This window comes from Cetorhinus maximus, chromosome 23, assembly GCF_964194155.1.
Source record: "Cetorhinus maximus chromosome 23, sCetMax3.hap1.1, whole genome shotgun sequence".
Taxonomy (NCBI): domain Eukaryota; kingdom Metazoa; phylum Chordata; class Chondrichthyes; order Lamniformes; family Cetorhinidae; genus Cetorhinus; species Cetorhinus maximus.
Window position 1 is genome coordinate 38,856,030 of NC_135901.1, and position 24,033 is coordinate 38,880,062.

Genomic DNA, 24,033 nt, shown 5'->3' on the forward strand with positions numbered 1-24,033 from the left:
AACTTCACACTTATCCACATTATACTGCACCTGCCATGTATTTGTCCATTCACTCAACGTGTCTAAATCACTTTGAAGCCTCTTAACACTCTCGTCATTGCTCACATTCCCAAGTTTCGTGTCATCAGCAAACTTGGAAACATTACATTTGGTTCCCTCATCCAAATCATTGATATATATTGTGAATAGCAGGGACCCAAGCACTGATCCCTGCGGTAACTCACTAACCACCGCCTGCCACTCTGAAAAAGACCCACTTATTCTGACTCTCTTTCCTGTTTGCTACCCAATTCTCAATCCATGTCAATATATTACCCCCAATCCCATGTGCTTTAATTTTACACACTCACCTCTTATGTGGGACTTTATCAAAAGCTTTCTCAAAATCCAAATACACCACATCCACTGGTTCTCCCATATCTATTCTGCTAGTTACATCCTCAAAGAACTCCAGTAGATTTGTCAAACATGATTTCCCTTTAATAAATCCATGTTGACTTTGTCTAACCCCGTTGATATTTTCCAAGTGTCCTATTATCACATCCTTTATAACATACTCTAGCATTTTCTCTACTACCAAGGTCAGGCTAACTGGTCTGTAATTCCATGTTTTCTCCCTCCCTTCTTTGTTAAATAGTGGGGTTACATTTTCCACCCTCCAATCTGCTGGGACTGAACCAGAATGTACAGAATTTTGGAAGAGGACAATCAATGCATCCACTATTTCCATGGTCACCTCCTTTAGTCCTCTGGGATGGAGATTATCAAGCCCTGGGGATTTATCGGTTTTCAGCTCCATTAATTTCTCCAGCACTATTGTTTTAGCAATACTAATTTCCTTCAAGTCATCCTTCTCACTGGACCCTTGGGTCCCTCTGGGAAGTTATTTGTGTCTTCCTCCGTGAAGACAGAACTAAAGTAGTTGTTTAATTGCTATGCCATTTCCTTGTTTTCTATTATAAATTCTCCCATTTCGGACTGTAAGGGACCTACATTTGTCTTTACTAATTTTTTTCTTTTAAAGAAAAGCCCGGGGGACAAGAGCTCCCTGGTGTATTATCTATGGCAATGACCAATCAGAGCTGTCGGGCCAACCAATCAGCACCCTTTTCTCATGCAGTATAAATTGTTGTTCCCTTTGAAATTAGCTATTCTTGTGCCTGTCCAGATGAGCACAAGTCGAAAAGTTTTGGGACCATGCCAGTTTTCTCAGTAACATTCAAAGTTCTGTACAACCAGGTGACTATTTAAGACTGTCCTTAAAACTATTGGCCCAAGCTTTTGGTCACCTGCCCTAATATCCTCATGTGTCTGGGTGTCACACTTTGTTTTATAATTTTCTTGTGAAGCTCACTGGGATGATTTATGATGTTAATAGAAGTTGTTGTTGTTTCTGACTGTTACCCTGATCTCCTGTTTTACAACAACCCATTGATTTCACACCAAACTCTATCTCTGATTTATTGTCCCTCCTGCGGGTCATTCATCCGGGTCTGCAGCCTCTGTAAAGATGGCGCCCACGCATGTGCTCTGACACTCATTGCCCCCTACAAAGCTGGCTGCCGTTATCTCGGGCCTACTTCCGGAGAAAAACCTAAGCTAAAAACAAAAAGCTAAAAGCTACTGCGGATGCTGGAAATCCAAAACAAAATAAAAACAGAATTACCTGGAAAAACTCAGCAAGTCTGGCAGCATCGGCGGAGAAGAAATCAGTCAACGTTTCGAGCCCTCATGGCCCTTCAGCAGAACTGAAGCATAGTTTCAACAAGGGAGAAATATAAATTGGTTTAAGGTGGGAGGGGGGGAAGAGACACATTGAGGGTGTGGTGTGAGCAGATAATCAAAAGATGTCAGAGACAAAAGGGTCAAAGAGGTGTTGAAGGTGGCGGTCTTTGTCTGAGAAAAGTGCTAATTAAGAATGCAAGACAGCAACCTAAGCTGTCGTCCCGCTTCGTGAAACGCGGGACCGATGGCTTCTTATTGAGGTATTGGGGCCGACACCCTGAGTTTATGAAGCCTCCCAACCCACCCACAGGCTCTATTTTTCTTCACGAGTTTATTTTCGGCTCTGAATCCGCACTCAGTCTTTGTAAAACCCGCTCGATCTAACACTCTTCCCTGCCATCTCCAGGGTCTGGCGTGCTCCAGTTCTTAATGATTGACAGCAGCGGCGGACCAATAGGAGGAGGGTGCGGTACTGGAGGACCGAGAGCAGCGGCCGGTCCTCCAGCCAATCCGAGTAAACGAGGGGCGGGGCCATCCTGGAGCGAAGCATGCGCAGTCCGGGACCGGTACTTAGACGGTCGGATTGAAAGTGCAGCCGGTGAGAAAGTGCAAATGCAGGAGAGGAATGGAGCCGGAGGGTGGACTGGGAGGGTTCACAAACACCCGGTGTAGGACTCCAAACCCGGATTAGAAACTCCCGGAGCCCAGTTTACACCGAGTGTTTGGAAACTCTTTTTACAGGGGGTTAGAAGGGGAGGATTTACACACAGCAAACTCCAACCCAGAGAAATGTTTGTCTCACCTCAATTTCTATCCGGGGCTGACAGGGATGGATTTTTTATAATCTCCTTTTTACAGGATTTTCAATGGGAGGGTTTTGCAGAAAGTGAAACTCAAACCAAACATCACATCAAGATCTGACAGAGTCACTCGATTCATTAGGACCTGAATATCATTGGACTTTGACCGTGGAAGGAAAAGGTTTGTCTGTTCTGTTTATGTGAAAAGATTTCAGGTATCAGTGTGACTGGAGAAGCATTGAGATATTCAAAATCCTGGTTAGACTGCACCTGAACCATTGTCATAAAAAAATTAAAAATGCTTGAAACACTCAGCAGGTCTGGCAGCCTCTGTGAAGCAAAATTGAGTTAATGTTTCAGGTCATCATGACCTTTCATCAGAACAGGAATATTGTGTTCAGGTCTGGGTAGCACCTTAGGAAGGATAGACTGTATTGGCCTTAGTGGGAGTGCAGCGCAGATTTACCTTAATGATACCTGGACTCCAAAATTTAACTTATGAGGAAAGGTCAAACAAATGCATTAGAGTCATTACAGCATAGAAAGAGGCCATTCATCCCATTGAGCCCATGCCAGCTCTCTGTAGACCAATTCAGTCTGTCTCACTGCCCCATTCTGCCCTCTTAAATGCCGCTTCAATTTTCTTTTTAAATCATTGATCATGTCTGCTTCCTCCACCCTCATAGGCAGTGAGTTCTGGGTATTACCACTAGCTGTGTAAAAAGTTCTTCCCGGCATTTGTCTTGCATCTATTGCCCATAACCTTTAAACTGTGTCCCCCTAATTCTTGTGCCATCATGTAGTGGAAACAACTTTTTCTTTGTCCACCTTATATCAACCTGTCACAATCTTGTCCACCTCTATAAAATCTCCCCTCAACTCTGATACTCCAAGAAGAACAACTCCAGCTTCTCCAATCTAACCTTGTGACCAAATTCCCTTTTTCCAGGAACCATTCTAAATCTCCACTGCATCCTCTCAAGGACCCTCACATCTTTCCTAAAGTGTGGAGACCAGAACTGGATGCAATACTCTTGTTGTGACATAAGCAGAGTTTTATAAAGGGTCAGCATATTTTCCTGCTTTTATACAAGTTATATTTGTTTATGAAGCCCAAGATCCCATATATTTTGCTAACTGCTCTCTCAATATGTCCTGTCACCCCCAAACATCTGTGCACATCAAACCCCAGGTTCCCTGTCCCTGCACTCTCTTTGGGACTGTACCATTAAGTATCCATAGCCTCTCTCCCTATTCCTTCTGCCAGTATTCATCATCTCACCTTGAGGGTTGTATTCCCTGGAATTTAGAAGATTAAGGAGGATTTTCCTCAAAGTTTTCATGATACTAATTGGAAAAGGTGTGGTAGACAGAGGGGAAGTATTTCCATTGGTTGGGGAATCCAGGACTGAGGAGCATAGTCTAAAAATTAGAGCCAGGTATTTCAGGAGTGAGATTAGGAAAATTTTCTTCAGGTAAAGTTGGGAGAAGTTTGGAATTCTCTTCCTGAATTAGCAGTTCATGCTTGATCAATGTTCAGTTTCCATTTGACATTGATAGATCTTTGCTAACACAAGGTATAAATCAAGGGACATGAAACAAAGGGTCACAGATCAGCCATGATCTGATTGCATGGTGGGACAGGCTCGAGGGGCTAAATGGCCAACTCCTGGAATCATAGAAACTTACAGCACAGAAGGAGGCCATTCAGCCCTTTGTGCTTGTGCTGTCTCTGGGAAAGAGCTGTCGTGTTTAGTCCCACACACCCACTCTGTTTGTAATCCTGTAAATTCCTCAATCTCAAATCCCTGTCAACTCCCTCTTAAATTCCTGATAGAATCAGGTTCCAGCACAATTTCAGGTAGAATGTTCCAGATCCTGACAACTCTCTGTTGGTGCAGAAACTGCTGAACTTGATGTTGAGTCCGGAAGGTTGTAAAGTGCTGAATTGAAAGATGAGCTGCTGTTCCTCGAGCCCCCATTGAAATTCATTGGAACAGTGCAAGAGGCCGAGGACAGAGAGGTCAGAGTGGGAGTGGGGTGGAGAATTAAAATGACAAGTGACCGGAAGCTCAGGGTCAAGCTCACAGACTGAACGGAGGTTGTTCCACAAAGTGATTACCCAATCTGTGTTTCGTCTTCCCAATGTAAAGCAGACCACATCATGAGCAGTGAATACAGTAAATAAATTGCAAGAAGTACAAGTAAATCACTGTTTGGTTCCATCTTTCAAAACCTTGAGAACAGGCAGAAGAAAGGTACTTAATTTGAAGAGTAAATGTTAAAAAGTAAAGTAATCTGATTGCCAGAATATATAACTCTACTGCAGTTACAGGGATTATTACCATCAGCAGAAACAAACCACAACAGTCAGGATAAACATGGTTAAGTCCTGGGTGTGATTAATAGCAGCAATAACGGTAGAACGCAACCCCTGCTGTCACTTGTGAATTCGCTGGTTTCTCAGCAGTTGGATGATCAGTTAAATCCCTTCTCACACACGGAGCAGGTGAATGGCCTCTCCCCAGTGTGAACTCGCTGGTGTGTGTCCTGGAGATGATGGTTTTCCCATGCACCAGCTGCCCTTGTACTCTGGCTGGTATGGGCTGTGAGTTGGGACGATTCTGTCAACATTCTGGTTGAGTTATAGATGTGCATAGTCCATTTGCCATGCCCCATCTTTCTCTCCTCCCACATGGACCAGAGTTCTGTGTAGGCCCAGACCAGGTGGCAGGTTCCCTTCCCTGAAGGACATTAGTGAACCAGTTGGGTTTTTATGACAATCCAGCAGTTTTCATGGTCACTTTTTCCTCATGCCGGCCCCACAAATTCCCAGATTCATTCAGCTCAATTTCACAACCTGTCTTTGTGTTTTTGTGGGTTCTCTCTCACTCCCTTTTTTCTGTTTTAAATCACTTTCACAGGGTATTAGAAGGAGAGGATTTGCAGTCCAGAAACTGAAACCAAATATCGCACCAGGAACTGATGGAGTCACCCAAATAATTGTAACCTGAATATCATCAAATTTTGAACATGGAAGGAAAAAGCACCGTTCACAGTGGGGAGAAACCATACGTGTGTTCAGTGTGTGGCCGAGGCTTCAGCCGACCATCTGACCTGTTTAAACACAAGTGCAGTCACACCGGGGAGAAACTGTGGTAATGTGGGGATGGTAGGAAGGGATTTAGTTATCTTTCTAGGCTGGAAACTCTTTGGCACACTCACACTGGGGACAGCCATTCACCTGTTCCGAGTGTGTGAAGGAATTCACTCAAATACCCACCCTGATGACACACCAGTGAGTTCACACTGATGAGAGACCATTCGGGTGCTCTCACTGCGGGACTGGGTTCAGGCAATCATCTAACCTCACTGTGTACCAATGAATTCACACTGGAGAGAGACCATTCCCCTGCTCTGAGTGTGGGAAGCGATTCAGTCAGAATTGAGCCTTCTGAAACACCATTGAGCTCATGAGTAACTACTGTGATTGGATTTTGCTGTTAATCACATCCAGGACTGAACTGTGTTCATTGGGGTCTGTTTCTGCTGATGTTTATAAATTCCAGATAGATATAGGGGTTAATGTTGTGGATAAAAGTCAAATAAAACAGTTTTGTGTTAAATATAATGATGCTGAGTCTATTAATACAGCGCCACTTCACAAACCTTTTCCCAGTGAGACCCCATTGTAATGCCTCCGACTTGGTGTGCCTAGAGTGAAAATGTGAGGGATACAGGAGATGTTAAGCGGGGCAGAGACTTCAGACAGACAGTTTGAACGATCATTATTGTGCGGAGAACACTTAACACAACTAAATGTGAAAGTTTAACTCGCTGACCCCCTGGTTTAGAACATCTTGTAGAAGTGCACTTCCATCAGTCTCTGTGGCGCTATTGCTTAGCGTGTCCGCTAAGATTGATCCTGAAAGGTTGGTGAGTTGAGACCATGCACGAGGGGGTGGGGAAGCTTTAATTGATTCCTCTCCATCAGCCTTCGTTTTCACACAATTCCTATTGTCAATGGGTACATGAGCAGCAAGAGAATATCTCCCAAATGTCAGCTCGACTGTTATCCAGTGAGTCCCCGCACAAAGTTTTATTTAAAATGTTAATTTCAAATATAATGAGAAAACAATTAGACCTATCATGTACCTACCTCTAAGCCATTAGGAATCTATGAAATTATTGGATTCAAACAAACCCATCAATTATTCTCTCTTCTTCAGTTCCACAGTGAGTGAGACAGGGAAAAGCAGAGAAGCAGCAATATTCTGGCCCGCACTCTCCAATCACCCGCTGCCAGCAGAAAGCGGCATCAGCAGCTTCAATCAGCGGGTTACTGCCCATCCCTGGGTGCAAGATACTCCAACCTGGGCCAAACCTCCCAATACACTGAGCACAGGCTCAAGAAAATGCAGGTAGATTTTATCCCGGCCACTAAACCTCTGAGCAGAATGCTCGAGTGAGTGAGTCACAAATAAATATCACACCAACTTTCTAAATCGTTTCACTGCAAAACTCCTTCGTTTTATTGAAAAGCTGACTGTTGTGAATCTGAAAATGAGCACCATGGGATTTGTGTTACCGAGTGACTTATTTTCCATTGTTTGTCTGTCAAGTTTGCAATTCAATTTGCTTTTTAAAAATTTGTTCATGGGCTGTGGGCATCACTGGCTAAGGCAGCATTTATTGTCCATCGCTATTTGTCCATGTGTTGAATATTGAAGTTAATCTGATTTCAAAATGAACACACAAAGCAGTTAAGTATTAAATCCAGGGACAAATCCTGAGGAAAATGGATCACAAGGTTTGGAAGGAGGTGCAGTCAGGTATTGTGTAAATGCTGCTCGGAGGTTTAGTGACTGGTATGTAATTTCCTTGTGTTTTCCTGAGGCTGTGGACGGTGTATTGGAAAGCATTGGACTCTTGGGCTTCTGGGTGTCAATTTCCTCCCCCACCATTGCATTCAGACTTTCATTTCGCTGTGATAAGGGATGTGAACTTATGTGGCTGCATGCCCCACTAGCTCAGTTTTTAGAGCATGAAACTCGTATTCTTCGAGTTGTGGGTTTGATGCCCCAAGTTGGGCACCATCAGTTTTTTAAACATTGCTGCTTTCATGGGTGAACCCCAGCTCTCAATTCCTCTGGCAGTATCACCGCTCAAACTGAGTCTTTCTCCATCCCTCCTTGTTAATATCAAAGTTACTGGTTTCAGAGTGAAAACTGCCTCCTGTTTCACTGGAAGTGCGAGAGAGAAGTTTCCAGGTGCGGCCTAATGTACATTGAGTGATGACACTTTAAAAGTAGCAAGTTCCACTGTAGCCCCTGGTACCAACAAAACTGCTGAGAGTCACAGAATTAGAATGGCCACTTCCTGGGGGACCGATAGCGGCGGGTCCACATCAAACAGGATCCAGACCAGAATGATCTGAATCATAAAATTAGGAGAGAGTATTCGGGAACTCGCCCCGATCCTTATTCACATTAAAATATGCTGTGAGGGAACATTGGAGAGGATGGGTTTGTTTTCTTTAGAACAGAGAAGGCTGAGGGGAGATTAAATTGAGGTGTATAAAATTATGTGGGAACGAGATAGAGTGGATAGGAAGGGGTTATTTCTGTGATCAGAGGGATCAATAACCAGGGCATAGATTTAGAAGGAAAGAAATCCTCACATTTGTATAGCACCTTTCAACACCACCGGAATCCCAAAGTGCTTTCCAGCCAATTAGGTACTTTGGAAGTGGATTCACTGTTGTAATGTAGGGAACACAGTAAACTCCCACACACAGCAACGTCATAGTGAGCAGAGAATTTGTTTTTGTGATGTTGATTGAGGGATAAATATTGGACAGGACTCGGGACCCTGCTGTTTGTGAAATAGTGACATGGAATATTTACATTCAGAAGAGAGGCAGAGGGGGCCTCAGTTTAAAATCTCAAGGAAACACCTCCGCCAGTGTAGGACTCTCTCAGTACTCTGGGGGAATGTCAACCTGGATTGCTGCGCTCAAGTCTTAGCAATGGGGTTTGACATCAGAACTTACAACAGAGAGAAGAAAGCGTTACCAACAGAGTCACAGTAAAACCAACAGTTCAACTTTACAGAATTAATGGAAGGATTAGTGGGGAGTTGTTGAGCAATTTATTTCACTCAGATGGTGTGGGGTCTGGAACTCACTGCCTGAGCTGTTGGCAGAGGCAGAAGCTCCATTGGTTGAAAGAAAAGAACACTTCAGAAAATGATTTGAGCTGCCTTAACCTGCACGGCTACAGACCAAGAGCCTGAACGTGAGATTGAACTGGATTGTTCTTTTATATCATAAATAATAATATAAAAGCAAAATACCGCAGATGCTGGAAATCTGAAATAAAAAGAGAAAATGCAGGAAAAACTCAGCAGGTCTGACAGCACATGTCGATAGAGAAACAGAGTTAACGTTTCGAGTCTCAATGACCCTTCTTCAGCTTGTTCTTTTTCTGCCAACATGGACACAATGGATCGAATGACCACCTTCTGGGTCATAAATATTTCTATGTTTTAGTGTTTCAATGTTTAAAAATGATGAGACTTTTCCTGTATGCTTGTGTGTGTTTGCTCAATAAAAGGAGAAGGATTAAGACTTTTCAGTGTGGGATAGAAGTCGTATGGGTCAACAGAGAAGCAACACATTTCAAATTAGAGCAGAATAGGCAACAGGTAAAGAATGACTCTCCCATCTTTAGTTTATTTACTCATTCCATGACCATAGTTTTTGCCTTGTATCCTCATCCCTTTTGTTATTTAATCTCTCCTGTATTCACCCAATCACAAGCCTTCTCTTCTGTTCTCCCCCGCCCCTTTCCCCTGTCTGCTTGTTTTCCTGAAATCTGCTAAATCACTAACTTACTTTCCAGTTCTGTTTGAAGTTCAGTGACCCGAACTATGAACTGTTTTTATTTCGACAGCCTCGGCCTGACCACTGAGTATTTCCAGCATTTTCTGGTTGGGAATCAGGATCACAGCTGGTGGAATTTAAATTCAATGAATCAATCAAAGTGTGTAATTGACAGCCAGTGTCAGTAACGGTGATGATCATTGTCAGAAAAACCATTTTGTTCATTATTGCCCTTTAAGGATATTAACAATCCATTTTTAAAAGTTCAAAGCATTTCACCCATAATCAGTACATTCTTAAAGGCAAGACGCAATTTAAATATTCCATGTATGTGGGGAAAAAAATCAAATTTTCACCCGATCTACTGAGATTCCAGTGAGTTCACATCTAACTGCTGGTTAATTACATTCAGGACAGAACTATGGTGCAGGGCGTGTGCACTTTGATTTATCAATCAAGGGAATTAATCATTTCATATCTTGCCCCTATGGCTCCATCGCAATCAAATCACAGAACATAATTATTTATTCAACAGTGGCGGGACTATTACCCAGCATACGGAGCGACAAAGACTGTGCCCTATCCGGGCTATAAGAAAGGCAACGCATGCGCCTTGGCGTACTTTGAATGGAGCATGCGCGGTGCGTATTTCATCTGGCGCATGCGCAGCGGGTGCTGCAGCTGCGGAGTTGGTGATCATCTTGGCTCCGCAACGAGTGAGAAATAACCGACTGTAGGAGGGTAATGGAGGCGGCGGAGTGGGTGTGGCGGGTTCATGAACACCCAGTGGAGGCACCAAACCCACAGTAGGAATGTACAGGTCCCACGTTCGCTGCGAATCCGGCGGCAACTGCGGGACCTTGTCCGCCCCTCACATTTCCGTATTTATCGGGGAAATGTGCAGCAGCGCGCATGCGCGGTCATCCTGGTCCAGGTAGCAGGAGCAGAGAATGTTGTGAATTTCTATCCTGGACTGACAGGGATGGATTTTGGAAACTCCTTTTACAGGCACACAGCAAACTCAAACCAAGGGAAATGTTTGTCTCAGAAATGTAGTAAGAAACTTAAGCAAGGAGTCAGGAGGGCTAAAAGGGGTCATGAAAAGTCACTGGCAACCAGGATTAAGGAAAATCTCAAGGCCTTTTATACATATGTAAAAAGCAAGAGGGTAGCCAGGGAAAGGGTGGGCCCACTCAGGGACAGAGGTGGGAATCTGTGTGTGGAGCCTGAGGAAATGGGAGAGATACTAAATGAATACTTCTCATCAGTATTCATCAAAGAGAAGGACTTAGCGGTCGATTTGTCTAGGGAAGAGTGTGTAGATAGCTTGGATCAAGTTGAGATCAAAAAAGGGGAGGTGTTAGGCGTCTTGAAGAATATTAAGGTGGATAAGTCCCCAGGGCCAGATGGGATCTACCCCAGAGTACTGAGGGAGGCAAGGGAGGAGATTGCTGGGGCCTTGACAGAAATCTTTGTATCCTCACTGGCTACGGGTGAGGTCCCAGAGAACTGGAGAATGGCCAATGTTGTTCCATTGTTTAAGAAGAGTAGCAGGGATAATCCAGGAAATTACAGGCCGATGAGCCTTACGTCAGTGGTAGGGAAATTATTGGAGAAGATTCTTTGTGACAGGATTTACTACCATTTGGAAGCAAATGGGCGTATTAGTGAGAGGCAGCATGGTTTTGTGAAGGGGTGGTTGTGTCTCACTAACTTGATCGAGTTTTTCGAGGAAGTGACAAAGATGATCGACGATGGAAGGGCTCCACGTATATATTATATACATGGATTTCAGTAAGTCCTTTGACAAGGTCCCTCATGGCAGACTGGTACAGAAGGTAAAGTCGCACGGGATCAGAGGTGAGCTGGCAATATGGATACAGAATTGGCTTGGTCATAGAAGACAGAGGGTAGCAGTGGAAGGGTGCTTTTCTGAATGGAGAGCTGTGACTAGCAGAGTTCCGCAGGGATCAGTGCTGGGACCTTTGCTGTTTGTAGTATACATAAATGATTTGGAGGAAAATGTAACTGGGCTAATTAGTAAGTTTGCAGATGACGCTAAGGTTGGAGGAGTTGCAGATAGTGAAGAGGATTGTCAAAGGATACAACGGGATATAGATCGGTTGGAGACTTGGGCGGAGAAATGGCAGATGGAGTTTAATCCGGACAAATGAGAGGTAATCCATTTGGAAGGTCTAATACAGGCAGGAATTATACAGCAAATGGCAGATCCCTTAAGTGCTTTGACAAGCAGAGGGATCTGGGTGTACAGGTCCACAGGTCACTGAAAGTGGCAATGCAGGTGGATAAGATAGTCAGGAAGGCATATGGCCTTCATTGGCAGGGGTATTGAGTATAAAAGCTGGGAAGTCATGCTGCAGCTGTATAGAACCTTGGTTAGGCCACATTTGGAATATTGCGTGCAATTCTGGTCGCCACATCACCAGAAGGATATGGAGGCGTTGGAGAGGGTGCAGAGGAGGTTTACCAGGATGCTGCCTGGTCAGGAGGTTATTAGCTATGAGGAGAGGTTGGAGAAACTTGGATTGTTCTCACTAGAGTGACGAAGATTGAGGGGCGACTTGATAGAAGTTTACAAAATTATGAGTGGCATGGACAGAGTAGATAGTCAGAAGCTTTTTCCCAGGGTGGAAGAGTCAATTACTAGGGGACATAGATTTAAGGTGAGAGGAGAAAACTATAGAGGAGATGTGCGGGGCAAGTTTTTTACGCAGAGTGTAGTGAGTGTCTGGAATTCGCTGCCAGAGGAGGTGGTGGAAGCAGGTATGATAGTGGTGTTTAAGAGGCAGCTTGACAAATACATGAATAGGATGGTAATAGAGGGTTACGGACCCCGGAAGTGCAAAATGTTTTAGTTGACGGGCAATATGATCGGTGCAGGCTTGGAGGGCCGAAGGGCCTGTTCCTGTGCTGTACTTTTCTTTGTTCTTTGTTCTCAATTTCTATCTTGGACAGACAGAGATGACTTTTCTAAACTTCTATTACAGGGTATTAGAAAGGGAGGATTAACAGACAGGAAACTCAATTCAAGAATCACATCAAGAACTGAAAGATTCACTCCGTTCATCGGGACCTGACTATCATCAGCATTGAATGTGGAAGGAATAAGGTTTGTCTGTTCTGTGTGTGGGAAAAGATTTCAATCATCACAGGGAATGGAAAAGACAGAGGGAGAAACTGTTGAGGGATTTGAAAACAAGGATGAGAGTTTTAAAATTGAGGTGTTGCTTCACCGGGAGCCTGTGTAGGTCAATGAGCAGTGTGGTGATGGGGGGAAAGACGTTGTGAGTGAGACTTATGATTTTGAATACATCTTCAAATCTGCAGAGTCTGGACAGAGTAGAAAAGGAGAAACTGTTCCCATTGTTAGAAGGATCGAGAACGAGAGAGCACAGATTTAAGAAAAAAGAATCAATGTAGACATGAGGAGAAACTTTTTCACACAGCGAGTAGTTAAGATGTGCTGTCTGAGAGTGTGGTGAAGGCAGCTTCAGTTGAGGTATTCAAGAGGAAATTGGATTAAACCTGAAAAGGAAGAGTGTGCAGGGTTACAGGGAGAAAATGAGGGAATGGCACTAAGCGAATTGCTCATTTGGAGAGCTGGTACAGACAGGAAGGGCTGAATGGTCGTCTTCACTGCTCAAACAATTCTATGAGTCTGTGATACAGAGAGTGAAGTTTTGGATGATCTCAGGTTTATGGAGTTTCATTGCGGGAGGCCGGATAGGAAAGTGTCAGCAGAGTCACGTCTAGAGGGAACAACGGAATGGATGAGAGTTTCAGAAATGGTTGAGCTGAGGCAGAGGCAAAGTCAGGCAGTGTTACTGAGGTGGATCCACCCGATCACAGGCCTTCCCTTTTGTTCTTCCCTCACAATCCCCCTTTCATTGACTCAAAACCTATTACATTTCTATCTCCCACAGCTACCTCGACTACAGCTCCTCATATTGAGTTCAACAACTTTAGATCTTGAACTCCCTCCTCTATCCCCACCCCCTTTCCGTTTCTTCCCCCTCCCTTTTGTTTTTGCCAATAATTTATATAGATTTTTCTTTTCCCACCTATTTCCATTATTTTTAAATCTATGCCTTTTATGCCCTGTTAGTCTTATTTCACCCCACCCCCATTAGAGCTGTACCTTGCCTGTCCTGCCATCCATTCTTAATTAGCACATTCTCTTAGATAATATCACCACCTTCAACACCTCTTTGTTCTTTTGTCTGTGACATCTTTTGATTATCTGCTCCTATCACTGCTTGCTTGTCCCTACAACCATACCCCCCCGCCCCCCCACTTCTTGTCCCCCCACTTCTGTCCCCCCACTTCTGTCCCCCCACTTCTGTCCCCCCACTTCTGTCCCCCCACTTCTGTCCCCCCACTTCTGTCCCCCCACTTCTGTCCCCCCACTTCTGTCCCCCCACTTCTGTCCCCCCACTTCTGTCCCCCCACTTCTGTCCCCCCACTTCTGTCCCCCCACTTCTGTCCCCCCACTTCTGTCCCCCCACTTCTGTCCCCCCACTTCTGTCCCCCCACTTCTGTCCCCCCACTTCTGTCCCCCCACTTCTGTCCCCCCACTTCTGTCCCCCCACTTCTGTCCCCCCACTTCTGTCCCCCCACTTCTGTCCCCCCACTTCTGTCCCCCCACTTCTGTCCCCCCACTTCTGTCCCCCCACTTCTGTCCCCCCACTTCTGTCCCCCCACTTCTGTCCCCCCACTTCTGTCCCCCCACTTCTGTCCCCCCACTTCTGTCCCCCCACTTCTGTCCCCCCACTTCTGTCCCCCCACTTCTGTCCCCCCACTTCTGTCCCCCCACTTCTGTCCCCCCACTTCTGTCCCCCCACTTCTGTCCCCCCACTTCTGTCCCCCCACTTCTGTCCCCCCACTTCTGTCCCCCCACTTCTGTCCCCCCACTTCTGTCCCCCCACTTCTGTCCCCCCACTTCTGTCCCCCCACTTCTGTCCCCCCACTTCTGTCCCCCCACTTCTGTCCCCCCACTTCTGTCCCCCCACTTCTGTCCCCCCACTTCTGTCCCCCCACTTCTGTCCCCCCACTTCTGTCCCCCCACTTCTGTCCCCCCACTTCTGTCCCCCCACTTCTGTCCCCCCACTTCTGTCCCCCCACTTCTGTCCCCCCACTTCTGTCCCCCCACTTCTGTCCCCCCACTTCTGTCCCCCCACTTCTGTCCCCCCACTTCTGTCCCCCCACTTCTGTCCCCCCACTTCTGTCCCCCCACTTCTGTCCCCCCACTTCTGTCCCCCCACTTCTGTCCCCCCACTTCTGTCCCCCCACTTCTGTCCCCCCACTTCTGTCCCCCCACTTCTGTCCCCCCACTTCTGTCCCCCCACTTCTGTCCCCCCACTTCTGTCCCCCCACTTCTGTCCCCCCACTTCTGTCCCCCCACTTCTGTCCCCCCACTTCTGTCCCCCCACTTCTGTCCCCCCACTTCTGTCCCCCCACTTCTGTCCCCCCACTTCTGTCCCCCCACTTCTGTCCCCCCACTTCTGTCCCCCCACTTCTGTCCCCCCACTTCTGTCCCCCCACTTCTGTCCCCCCACTTCTGTCCCCCCACTTCTGTCCCCCCACTTCTGTCCCCCCACTTCTGTCCCCCCACTTCTGTCCCCCCACTTCTGTCCCCCCACTTCTGTCCCCCCACTTCTGTCCCCCCACTTCTGTCCCCCCACTTCTGTCCCCCCACTTCTGTCCCCCCACTTCTGTCCCCCCACTTCTGTCCCCCCACTTCTGTCCCCCCACTTCTGTCCCCCCACTTCTGTCCCCCCACTTCTGTCCCCCCACTTCTGTCCCCCCACTTCTGTCCCCCCACTTCTGTCCCCCCACTTCTGTCCCCCCACTTCTGTCCCCCCACTTCTGTCCCCCCACTTCTGTCCCCCCACTTCTGTCCCCCCACTTCTGTCCCCCCACTTCTGTCCCCCCACTTCTGTCCCCCCACTTCTGTCCCCCCACTTCTGTCCCCCCACTTCTGTCCCCCCACTTCTGTCCCCCCACTTCTGTCCCCCCACTTCTGTCCCCCCACTTCTGTCCCCCCACTTCTGTCCCCCCACTTCTGTCCCCCCACTTCTGTCCCCCCACTTCTGTCCCCCCACTTCTGTCCCCCCACTTCTGTCCCCCCACTTCTGTCCCCCCACTTCTGTCCCCCCACTTCTGTCCCCCCACTTCTGTCCCCCCACTTCTGTCCCCCCACTTCTGTCCCCCCACTTCTGTCCCCCCACTTCTGTCCCCCCACTTCTGTCCCCCCACTTCTGTCCCCCCACTTCTGTCCCCCCACTTCTGTCCCCCCACTTCTGTCCCCCCACTTCTGTCCCCCCACTTCTGTCCCCCCACTTCTGTCCCCCACTTCTGTCCCCCCACTTCTGTCCCCCCACTTCTGTCCCCCCACTTCTGTCCCCCCACTTCTGTCCCCCCACTTCTGTCCCCCCATTCTGTCCCCCACTTCTGTCCCCCCACTTCTGTCCCCCCACTTCTGTCCCCCCACTTCTGTCCCCCCACTTCTGTCCCCCCACTTCTGTCCCCCCACTTCTGTCCCCCCACTTCTGTCCCCCCACTTCTGTCCCCCCACTTCTGTCCCCCACTTCTGTCCCCCCACTTCTGTCCCCCCACTTCTGTCCCCCCACTTCTGTCCCCCCACTTCTGTCCCCCCACTTCTGTCCCCCACTTCTGTCCCCCCACTTCTGTCCCCCACTTCTGTCCCCCACTTCTGTCCCCCCACTTCTGTCCCCCCACTTCTGTCCCCCCACTTCTGTCCCCCCACTTCTGTCCCCCCACTTCTGTCCCCCCACTTCTGTCCCCCCACTTCTGTCCCCCCACTTCTGTCCCCCCACTTCTGTCCCCCACTTCTGTCCCCCCACTTCTGTCCCCCCACTTCTGTCCCCCACTTCTGTCCCCCACTTCTGTCCCCCCACTTCTGTCCCCCACTTCTGTCCCCCCACTTCTGTCCCCCCACTTCTGTCCCCCCACTTCTGTCCCCCCACTTCTGTCCCCCCACTTCTGTCCCCCACTTCTGTCCCCCCACTTCTGTCCCCCCACTTCTGTCCCCCACTTCTGTCCCCCACTTCTGTCCCCCCACTTCTGTCCCCCCACTTCTGTCCCCCCACTTCCTGTCCCCCCACTTCTGTCCCCCCACTTCTGTCCCCCCACTTCTGTCCCCCCACTTCTGTCCCCCCACTTCTGTCCCCCCACTTCTGTCCCCCACTTCTGTCCCCCCACTTCTGTCCCCCCACTTCTGTCCCCCCACTTCTGTCCCCCCACTTCTGTCCCCCCACTTCTGTCCCCCCACTTCTGTCCCCCCACTTCTGTCCCCCACTTCTGTCCCCCCACTTCTGTCCCCCCACTTCTGTCCCCCCACTTCTGTCCCCCACTTCTGTCCCCCACTTCTGTCCCCCACTTCTGTCCCCCCACTTCTGTCCCCCACTTCTGTCCCCCACTTCTGTCCCCCCACTTCTGTCCCCCACTTCTGTCCCCCCACTTCTGTCCCCCACTTCTGTCCCCCCACTTCTGTCCCCCCACTTCTGTCCCCCACTTCTGTCCCCCCACTTCTGTCCCCCCACTTCTGTCCCCCACTTCTGTCCCCCCACTTCTGTCCCCCACTTCTGTCCCCCCACTTCTGTCCCCCCACTTCTGTCCCCCCACTTCTGTCCCCCCACTTCTGTCCCCCACTTCTGTCCCCCACTTCTGTCCCCCCACTTCTGTCCCCCCACTTCTGTCCCCCACTTCTGTCCCCCCACTTCTGTCCCCCCACTTCTGTCCCCCCACTTCTGTCCCCCCACTTCTGTCCCCCCACTTCTGTCCCCCACTTCTGTCCCCCCACTTCTGTCCCCCCACTTCTGTCCCCCACTTCTGTCCCCCCACCTTCAGCCCCACTTCTGTCCCAACTTCTGTCCCCCCACTTCTGTCCCCCACTTCTGTCCCCCCACTTCTGTCCCCCACTTCTGTCCCCCACTTCTGTCCCCCCACTTCTGTCCCCCCACTTCTGTCCCCCCACTTCTGTCCCCCCACTTCTGTCCCCCCCACTTCTGTCCCCCCACTTCTGTCCCCCCACTTCTGTCCCCCCACTTCTGTCCCCACTTCTGTCCCCCCACTTCTGTCCCCCCACTTCTGTCCCCCCACTTCTGTCCCCCCACTTCTGTCCCCCCACTTCTGTCCCCCCACTTCTGTCCCCCCACTTCTGTCCCCCCACTTCTGTCCCCCCACTTCTGTCCCCCCACTTCTGTCCCCCCACTTCTGTCCCCCCACTTCTGTCCCCCCACTTCTGTCCCCCCACTTCTGTCCCCCCACTTCTGTCCCCCCACTTCTGTCCCCCACTTCTGTCCCCCCACTTCTGTCCCCCCACTTCTGTCCCCCCACTTCTGTCCCCCCACTTCTGTCCCCCCACTTCTGTCCCCCCACTTCTGTCCCCCCACTTCTGTCCCCCCACTTCTGTCCCCCACTTCTGTCCCCCCACTTCTGTCCCCCCACTTCTGTCCCCCCACTTCTGTCCCCCACTTCTGTCCCCCCACTTCTGTCCCCCCACTTCTGTCCCCCCACTTCTGTCCCCCCACTTCTGTCCCCCCACTTCTGTCCCCCACTTCTGTCCCCCACTTCTGTCCCCCCACTTCTGTCCCCCCACTTCTGTCCCCCCACTTCTGTCCCCCCACTTCTGTCCCCCCACTTCTGTCCCCCCACTTCTGTCCCCCCCACTTCTGTCCCCCCACTTCTGTCCCCCACTTCTGTCCCCCCACTTCTGTCCCCCCACTTCTGTCCCCCCACTTCTGTCCCCCCACTTCTGTCCCCCACTTCTGTCCCCCCACTTCTGTCCCCCACTTCTGTCCCCCCACTTCTGTCCCCCACTTCTGTCCCCCCACTTCTGTCCCCCACTTCTGTCCCCGTCCCCACTTCTGTCCCCCCACTTCTGTCCCCCCACTTCTGTCCCCCACTTCTGTCCCCCCACTTCTGTCCCCCCACTTCTGTCCCCCACTTCTGTCCCCCCACTTCTGTCCCCCCACTTCTGTCCCCCCACTTCTGTCCCCCACTTCTGTCCCCCACTTCTGTCCCCCCACTTCTGTCCCCCCACTTCTGTCCCCCCACTTCTGTCCCCCCACTTCTGTCCCCCACTTCTGTCCCCCCACTTCTGTCCCCCCACTTCTGTCCCCCCACTTCTGTCCCCCCACTTCTGTCCCCCCACTTCTGTCCCCCACTTCTGTCCCCCCACTTCTGTCCCCCCACTTCTGTCCCCCCACTTCTGTCCCCCACTTCTGTCCCCCCACTTCTGTCCCCCCACTTCTGTCCCCCACTTCTGTCCCCCCACTTCTGTCCCCCCACTTCTGTCCCCCCACTTCTGTCCCCCACTTCTGTCCCCCCACTTCTGTCCCCCCACTTCTGTCCCCCCACTTCTGTCCCCCCACTTCTGTCCCCCCACTTCTGTCCCCCCACTTCTGTCCCCCCACTTCTGTCCCCCCACTTCTGTCCCCCACTTCTGTCCCCCCACTTCTGTCCCCCCACTTCTGTCCCCCCACTTCTGTCCCCCCACTTCTGTCCCCCACTTCTGTCCCCCCACTTCTGTCCCCCATTCTGTCCCCCACTTCTGTCCCCCCACTTCTGTCCCCCCACTTCTGTCCCCCCACTTCTGTCCCCCCACTTCTGTCCCCCCACTTCTGTCCCCCCACTTCTGTCCCCCCACTTCTGTCCCCCCACTTCTGTCCCCCCACTTCTGTCCCCCCACTTCTGTCCCCCCACTTCTGTCCCCCCACTTCTGTCCCCCCACTTCTGTCCCCCACTTCTGTCCCCCCACTTCTGTCCCCCCACTTCTGTCCCCCCACTTCTGTCCCCCACTTCTGTCCCCCACTTCTGTCCCCCCACTTCTGTCCCCCCACTTCTGTCCCCCACTTCTGTCCCCCCACTTCTGTCCCCCCACTTCTGTCCCCCACTTCTGTCCCCCCACTTCTGTCCCCCCACTTCTGTCCCCCACTTCTGTCCCCCCACTTCTGTCCCCCCACTTCTGTCCCCCCACTTCTGTCCCCCCACTTCTGTCCCCCCACTTCTGTCCCCCACTTCTGTCCCCCCACTTCTGTCCCCCCACTTCTGTCCCCCCACTTCTGTCCCCCCACTTCTGTCCCCCCACTTCTGTCCCCCCACTTCTGTCCCCCCACTTCTGTCCCCCCACTTCTGTCCCCCCACTTCTGTCCCCCCACTTCTGTCCCCCCACTTCTGTCCCCACTTCTGTCCCCCCACTTCTGTCCCCCCACTTCTGTCCCCCCACTTCTGTCCCCCCACTTCTGTCCCCCCACTTCTGTCCCCCACTTCTGTCCCCCCACTTCTGTCCCCCCACTTCTGCCCCCACTTCTGTCCCCCCACTTCTGTCCCCCCACTTCTGTCCCCCCTTCTGTCCCCCCACTTCTGTCCCCCCACTTCTGTCCCCCCACTTCTGTCCCCCCACTTCTGTCCCCCCACTTCTGTCCCCCCACTTCTGTCCCCCACTTCTGTCCCCCCACTTCTGTCCCCCACCTTCTGTCCCCCACTTCTGTCCCCCCACTTCTGTCCCCCCACTTCTGTCCCCCACTTCTGTCCCCCACTTCTGTCCCCCCACTTCTGTCCCCCACTTCTGTCCCCCCACTTCTGTCCCCCCACTTCTGTCCCCCCACTTCTGTCCCCCCACTTCTGTCCCCCCACTTCTGTCCCCCCACTTCTGTCCCCCCACTTCTGTCCCCCCACTTCTGTCCCCCCACTTCTGTCCCCCCACTTCTGTCCCCCCACTTCTGTCCCCCACTTCTGTCCCCCCACTTCTGTCCCCCACTTCTGTCCCCCCACTTCTGTCCCCCCACTTCTGTCCCCCCACTTCTGTCCCCCCACTTCTGTCCCCCCACTTCTGTCCCCCACTTCTGTCCCCCCACTTCTGTCCCCCCACTTCTGTCCCCCCACTTCTGTCCCCCCACTTCTGTCCCCCCACTTCTGTCCCCCCACTTCTGTCCCCCCACTTCTGTCCCCCACTTCTGTCCCCCACTTCTGTCCCCCACTTCTGTCCCCCCACTTCTGTCCCCCCACTTCTGTCCCCCCACTTCTGTCCCCCCACTTCTGTCCCCCCACTTCTGTCCCCCCACTTCTGTCCCCCACTTCTGTCCCCCCACTTCTGTCCCCCCACTTCTGTCCCCCCACTTCTGTCCCCCCACTTCTGTCCCCCACTTCTGTCCCCCCACTTCTGTCCCCCCACTTCTGTCCCCCCACTTCTGTCCCCCCACTTCTGTCCCCCACTTCTGTCCCCCCACTTCTGTCCCCCCACTTCTGTCCCCCCACTTCTGTCCCCCCACTTCTGTCCCCCCACTTCTGTCCCCCCACTTCTGTCCCCCCACTTCTGTCCCCCCACTTCTGTCCCCCCACTTCTGTCCCCCACTTCTGTCCCCCACTTCTGTCCCCCACTTCTGTCCCCCCACTTCTGTCCCCCCCACTTCTGTCCCCCCACTTCTGTCCCCCCACTTCTGTCCCCCCACTTCTGTCCCCCACTTCTGTCCCCCCACTTCTGTCCCCCCACTTCTGTCCCCCCACTTCTGTCCCCCACTTCTGTCCCCCCACTTCTGTCCCCCCACTTCTGTCCCCCCACTTCTGTCCCCCCACTTCTGTCCCCCACTTCTGTCCCCCCACTTCTGTCCCCCCACTTCTGTCCCCCCACTTCTGTCCCCCCACTTCTGTCCCCCCACTTCTGTCCCCCCACTTCTGTCCCCCCCACTTCTGTCCCCCCACTTCTGTCCCCCCACTTCTGTCCCCCCACTTCTGTCCCCCACTTCTGTCCCCCCACTTCTGTCCCCCCACTTCTGTCCCCCACTTCTGTCCCCCCACTTCTGTCCCCCACTTCTGTCCCCCACTTCTGTCCCCCACTTCTGTCCCCCCACTTCTGTCCCCCCACTTCTGTCCCCCCACTTCTGTCCCCCCACTTCTGTCCCCCCACTTCTGTCCCCCCACTTCTGTCCCCCCACTTCTGTCCCCCCACTTCTGTCCCCCACTTCTGTCCCCCCACTTCTGTCCCCCCACTTCTGTCCCCCCACTTCTGTCCCCCACTTCTGTCCCCCACTTCTGTCCCCCCACTTCTGTCCCCCCACTTCTGTCCCCCCACTTCTGTCCCCCCACTTCTGTCCCCCCACTTCTGTCCCCCCACTTCTGTCCCCCACTTCTGTCCCCCCACTTCTGTCCCCCCACTTCTGTCCCCCACTTCTGTCCCCCCACTTCTGTCCCCCCACTTCTGTCCCCCCACTTCTGTCCCCCCACTTCTGTCCCCCCACTTCTGTCCCCCACTTCTGTCCCCCCACTTCTGTCCCCCCACTTCTGTCCCCCACTTCTGTCCCCCACTTCTGTCCCCCCACTTCTGTCCCCCCACTTCTGTCCCCCCACTTCTGTCCCCCCACTTCTGTCCCCCACTTCTGTCCCCCCACTTCTGTCCCCCCACTTCTGTCCCCCCACTTCTGTCCCCCCACTTCTGTCCCCCCACTTCTGTCCCCCCACTTCTGTCCCCCACTTCTGTCCCCCCACTTCTGTCCCCCACTTCTGTCCCCCCACTTCTGTCCCCCCACTTCTGTCCCCCCACTTCTGTCCCCCACTTCTGTCCCCCCACTTCTGTCCCCCCACTTCTGTCCCCCCACTTCTGTCCCCCCACTTCTGTCCCCCCACTTCTGTCCCCCACTTCTGTCCCCCCACTTCTGTCCCCCCACTTCTGTCCCCCCACTTCTGTCCCCCCACTTCTGTCCCCCCACTTCTGTCCCCCACTTCTGTCCCCCCACTTCTGTCCCCCACTTCTGTCCCCCCACTTCTGTCCCCCCACTTCTGTCCCCCCACTTCTGTCCCCCACTTCTGTCCCCCCACTTCTGTCCCCCCACTTCTGTCCCCCCACTTCTGTCCCCCCACTTCTGTCCCCCACTTCTGTCCCCCCACTTCTGTCCCCCACTTCTGTCCCCCACTTCTGTCCCCCCACTTCTGTCCCCCCACTTCTGTCCCCCCACTTCTGTCCCCCCACTTCTGTCCCCCCACTTCTGTCCCCCCACTTCTGTCCCCCCACTTCTGTCCCCCCACTTCTGTCCCCCCACTTCTGTCCCCCCACTTCTGTCCCCCCACTTCTGTCCCCCCACTTCTGTCCCCCCACTTCTGTCCCCCCACTTCTGTCCCCCCACTTCTGTCCCCCCACTTCTGTCCCCCCACTTCTGTCCCCCCACTTCTGTCCCCCCACTTCTGTCCCCCCACTTCTGTCCCCCCACTTCTGTCCCCCCACTTCTGTCCCCCCACTTCTGTCCCCCCACTTCTGTCCCCCCACTTCTGTCCCCCCACTTCTGTCCCCCCACTTCTGTCCCCCCACTTCTGTCCCCCCACTTCTGTCCCCCCACTTCTGTCCCCCCACTTCTGTCCCCCCACTTCTGTCCCCCCACTTCTGTCCCCCCACTTCTGTCCCCCCACTTCTGTCCCCCCACTTCTGTCCCCCCACTTCTGTCCCCCCACTTCTGTCCCCCCACTTCTGTCCCCCCACTTCTGTCCCCCCACTTCTGTCCCCCCACTTCTGTCCCCCCACTTCTGTCCCCCCACTTCTGTCCCCCCACTTCTGTCCCCCCACTTCTGTCCCCCCACTTCTGTCCCCCCACTTCTGTCCCCCCACTTCTGTCCCCCCACTTCTGTCCCCCCACTTCTGTCCCCCCACTTCTGTCCCCCCACTTCTGTCCCCCCACTTCTGTCCCCCCACTTCTGTCCCCCCACTTCTGTCCCCCCACTTCTGTCCCCCCACTTCTGTCCCCCCACTTCTGTCCCCCCACTTCTGTCCCCCCACTTCTGTCCCCCCACTTCTGTCCCCCCACTTCTGTCCCCCCACTTCTGTCCCCCCACTTCTGTCCCCCCACTTCTGTCCCCCCACTTCTGTCCCCCCACTTCTGTCCCCCCACTTCTGTCCCCCCACTTCTGTCCCCCCACTTCTGTCCCCCCACTTCTGTCCCCCCACTTCTGTCCCCCCACTTCTGTCCCCCCACTTCTGTCCCCCCACTTCTGTCCCCCCACTTCTGTCCCCCCACTTCTGTCCCCCCACTTCTGTCCCCCCACTTCTGTCCCCCCACTTCTGTCCCCCCACTTCTGTCCCCCCACTTCTGTCCCCCCACTTCTGTCCCCCCACTTCTGTCCCCCCACTTCTGTCCCCCCACTTCTGTCCCCCCACTTCTGTCCCCCCACTTCTGTCCCCCCACTTCTGTCCCCCCACTTCTGTCCCCCCACTTCTGTCCCCCCACTTCTGTCCCCCCACTTCTGTCCCCCCACTTCTGTCCCCCCACTTCTGTCCCCCCACTTCTGTCCCCCCACTTCTGTCCCCCCACTTCTGTCCCCCCACTTCTGTCCCCCCACTTCTGTCCCCCCACTTCTGTCCCCCCACTTCTGTCCCCCCACTTCTGTCCCCCCACTTCTGTCCCCCCACTTCTGTCCCCCCACTTCTGTCCCCCCACTTCTGTCCCCCCACTTCTGTCCCCCCACTTCTGTCCCCCCACTTCTGTCCCCCCACTTCTGTCCCCCCACTTCTGTCCCCCCACTTCTGTCCCCCCACTTCTGTCCCCCCACTTCTGTCCCCCCACTTCTGTCCCCCCACTTCTGTCCCCCCACTTCTGT

The 24,033-nt window shown here is 52.5% G+C and overlaps 2 protein-coding genes across 6 annotated transcripts in view; one reads left to right on the top strand and one right to left on the bottom strand.

Moving 5' to 3' along the window:
- The window catches only part of LOC144697486 (uncharacterized), a 352,987-nt gene that overhangs the window by 318,675 nt on the left and 10,279 nt on the right, over positions 1 to 24,033 (top strand). For 2 of the 5 annotated variants that reach the window (XM_078569474.1, XM_078569477.1), the window contains exons 1-2: positions 10,070 to 10,149; positions 12,417 to 12,538. The exons of 1 other annotated variant lie outside the window; for it this stretch is intronic. The gene's annotated coding sequence lies outside the window, so the exon portion shown is untranslated. Of the gene's footprint in view, positions 1 to 10,069; positions 12,539 to 24,033 lie in introns of those variants that run through there. 2 more of the 5 variants (XM_078569476.1, XM_078569472.1) reach the window with 2 other exon arrangements.
- The window catches only part of LOC144697482 (uncharacterized), a 45,064-nt gene that overhangs the window by 3,220 nt on the left and 17,811 nt on the right, over positions 1 to 24,033 (bottom strand). The window lies entirely within an intron of this gene.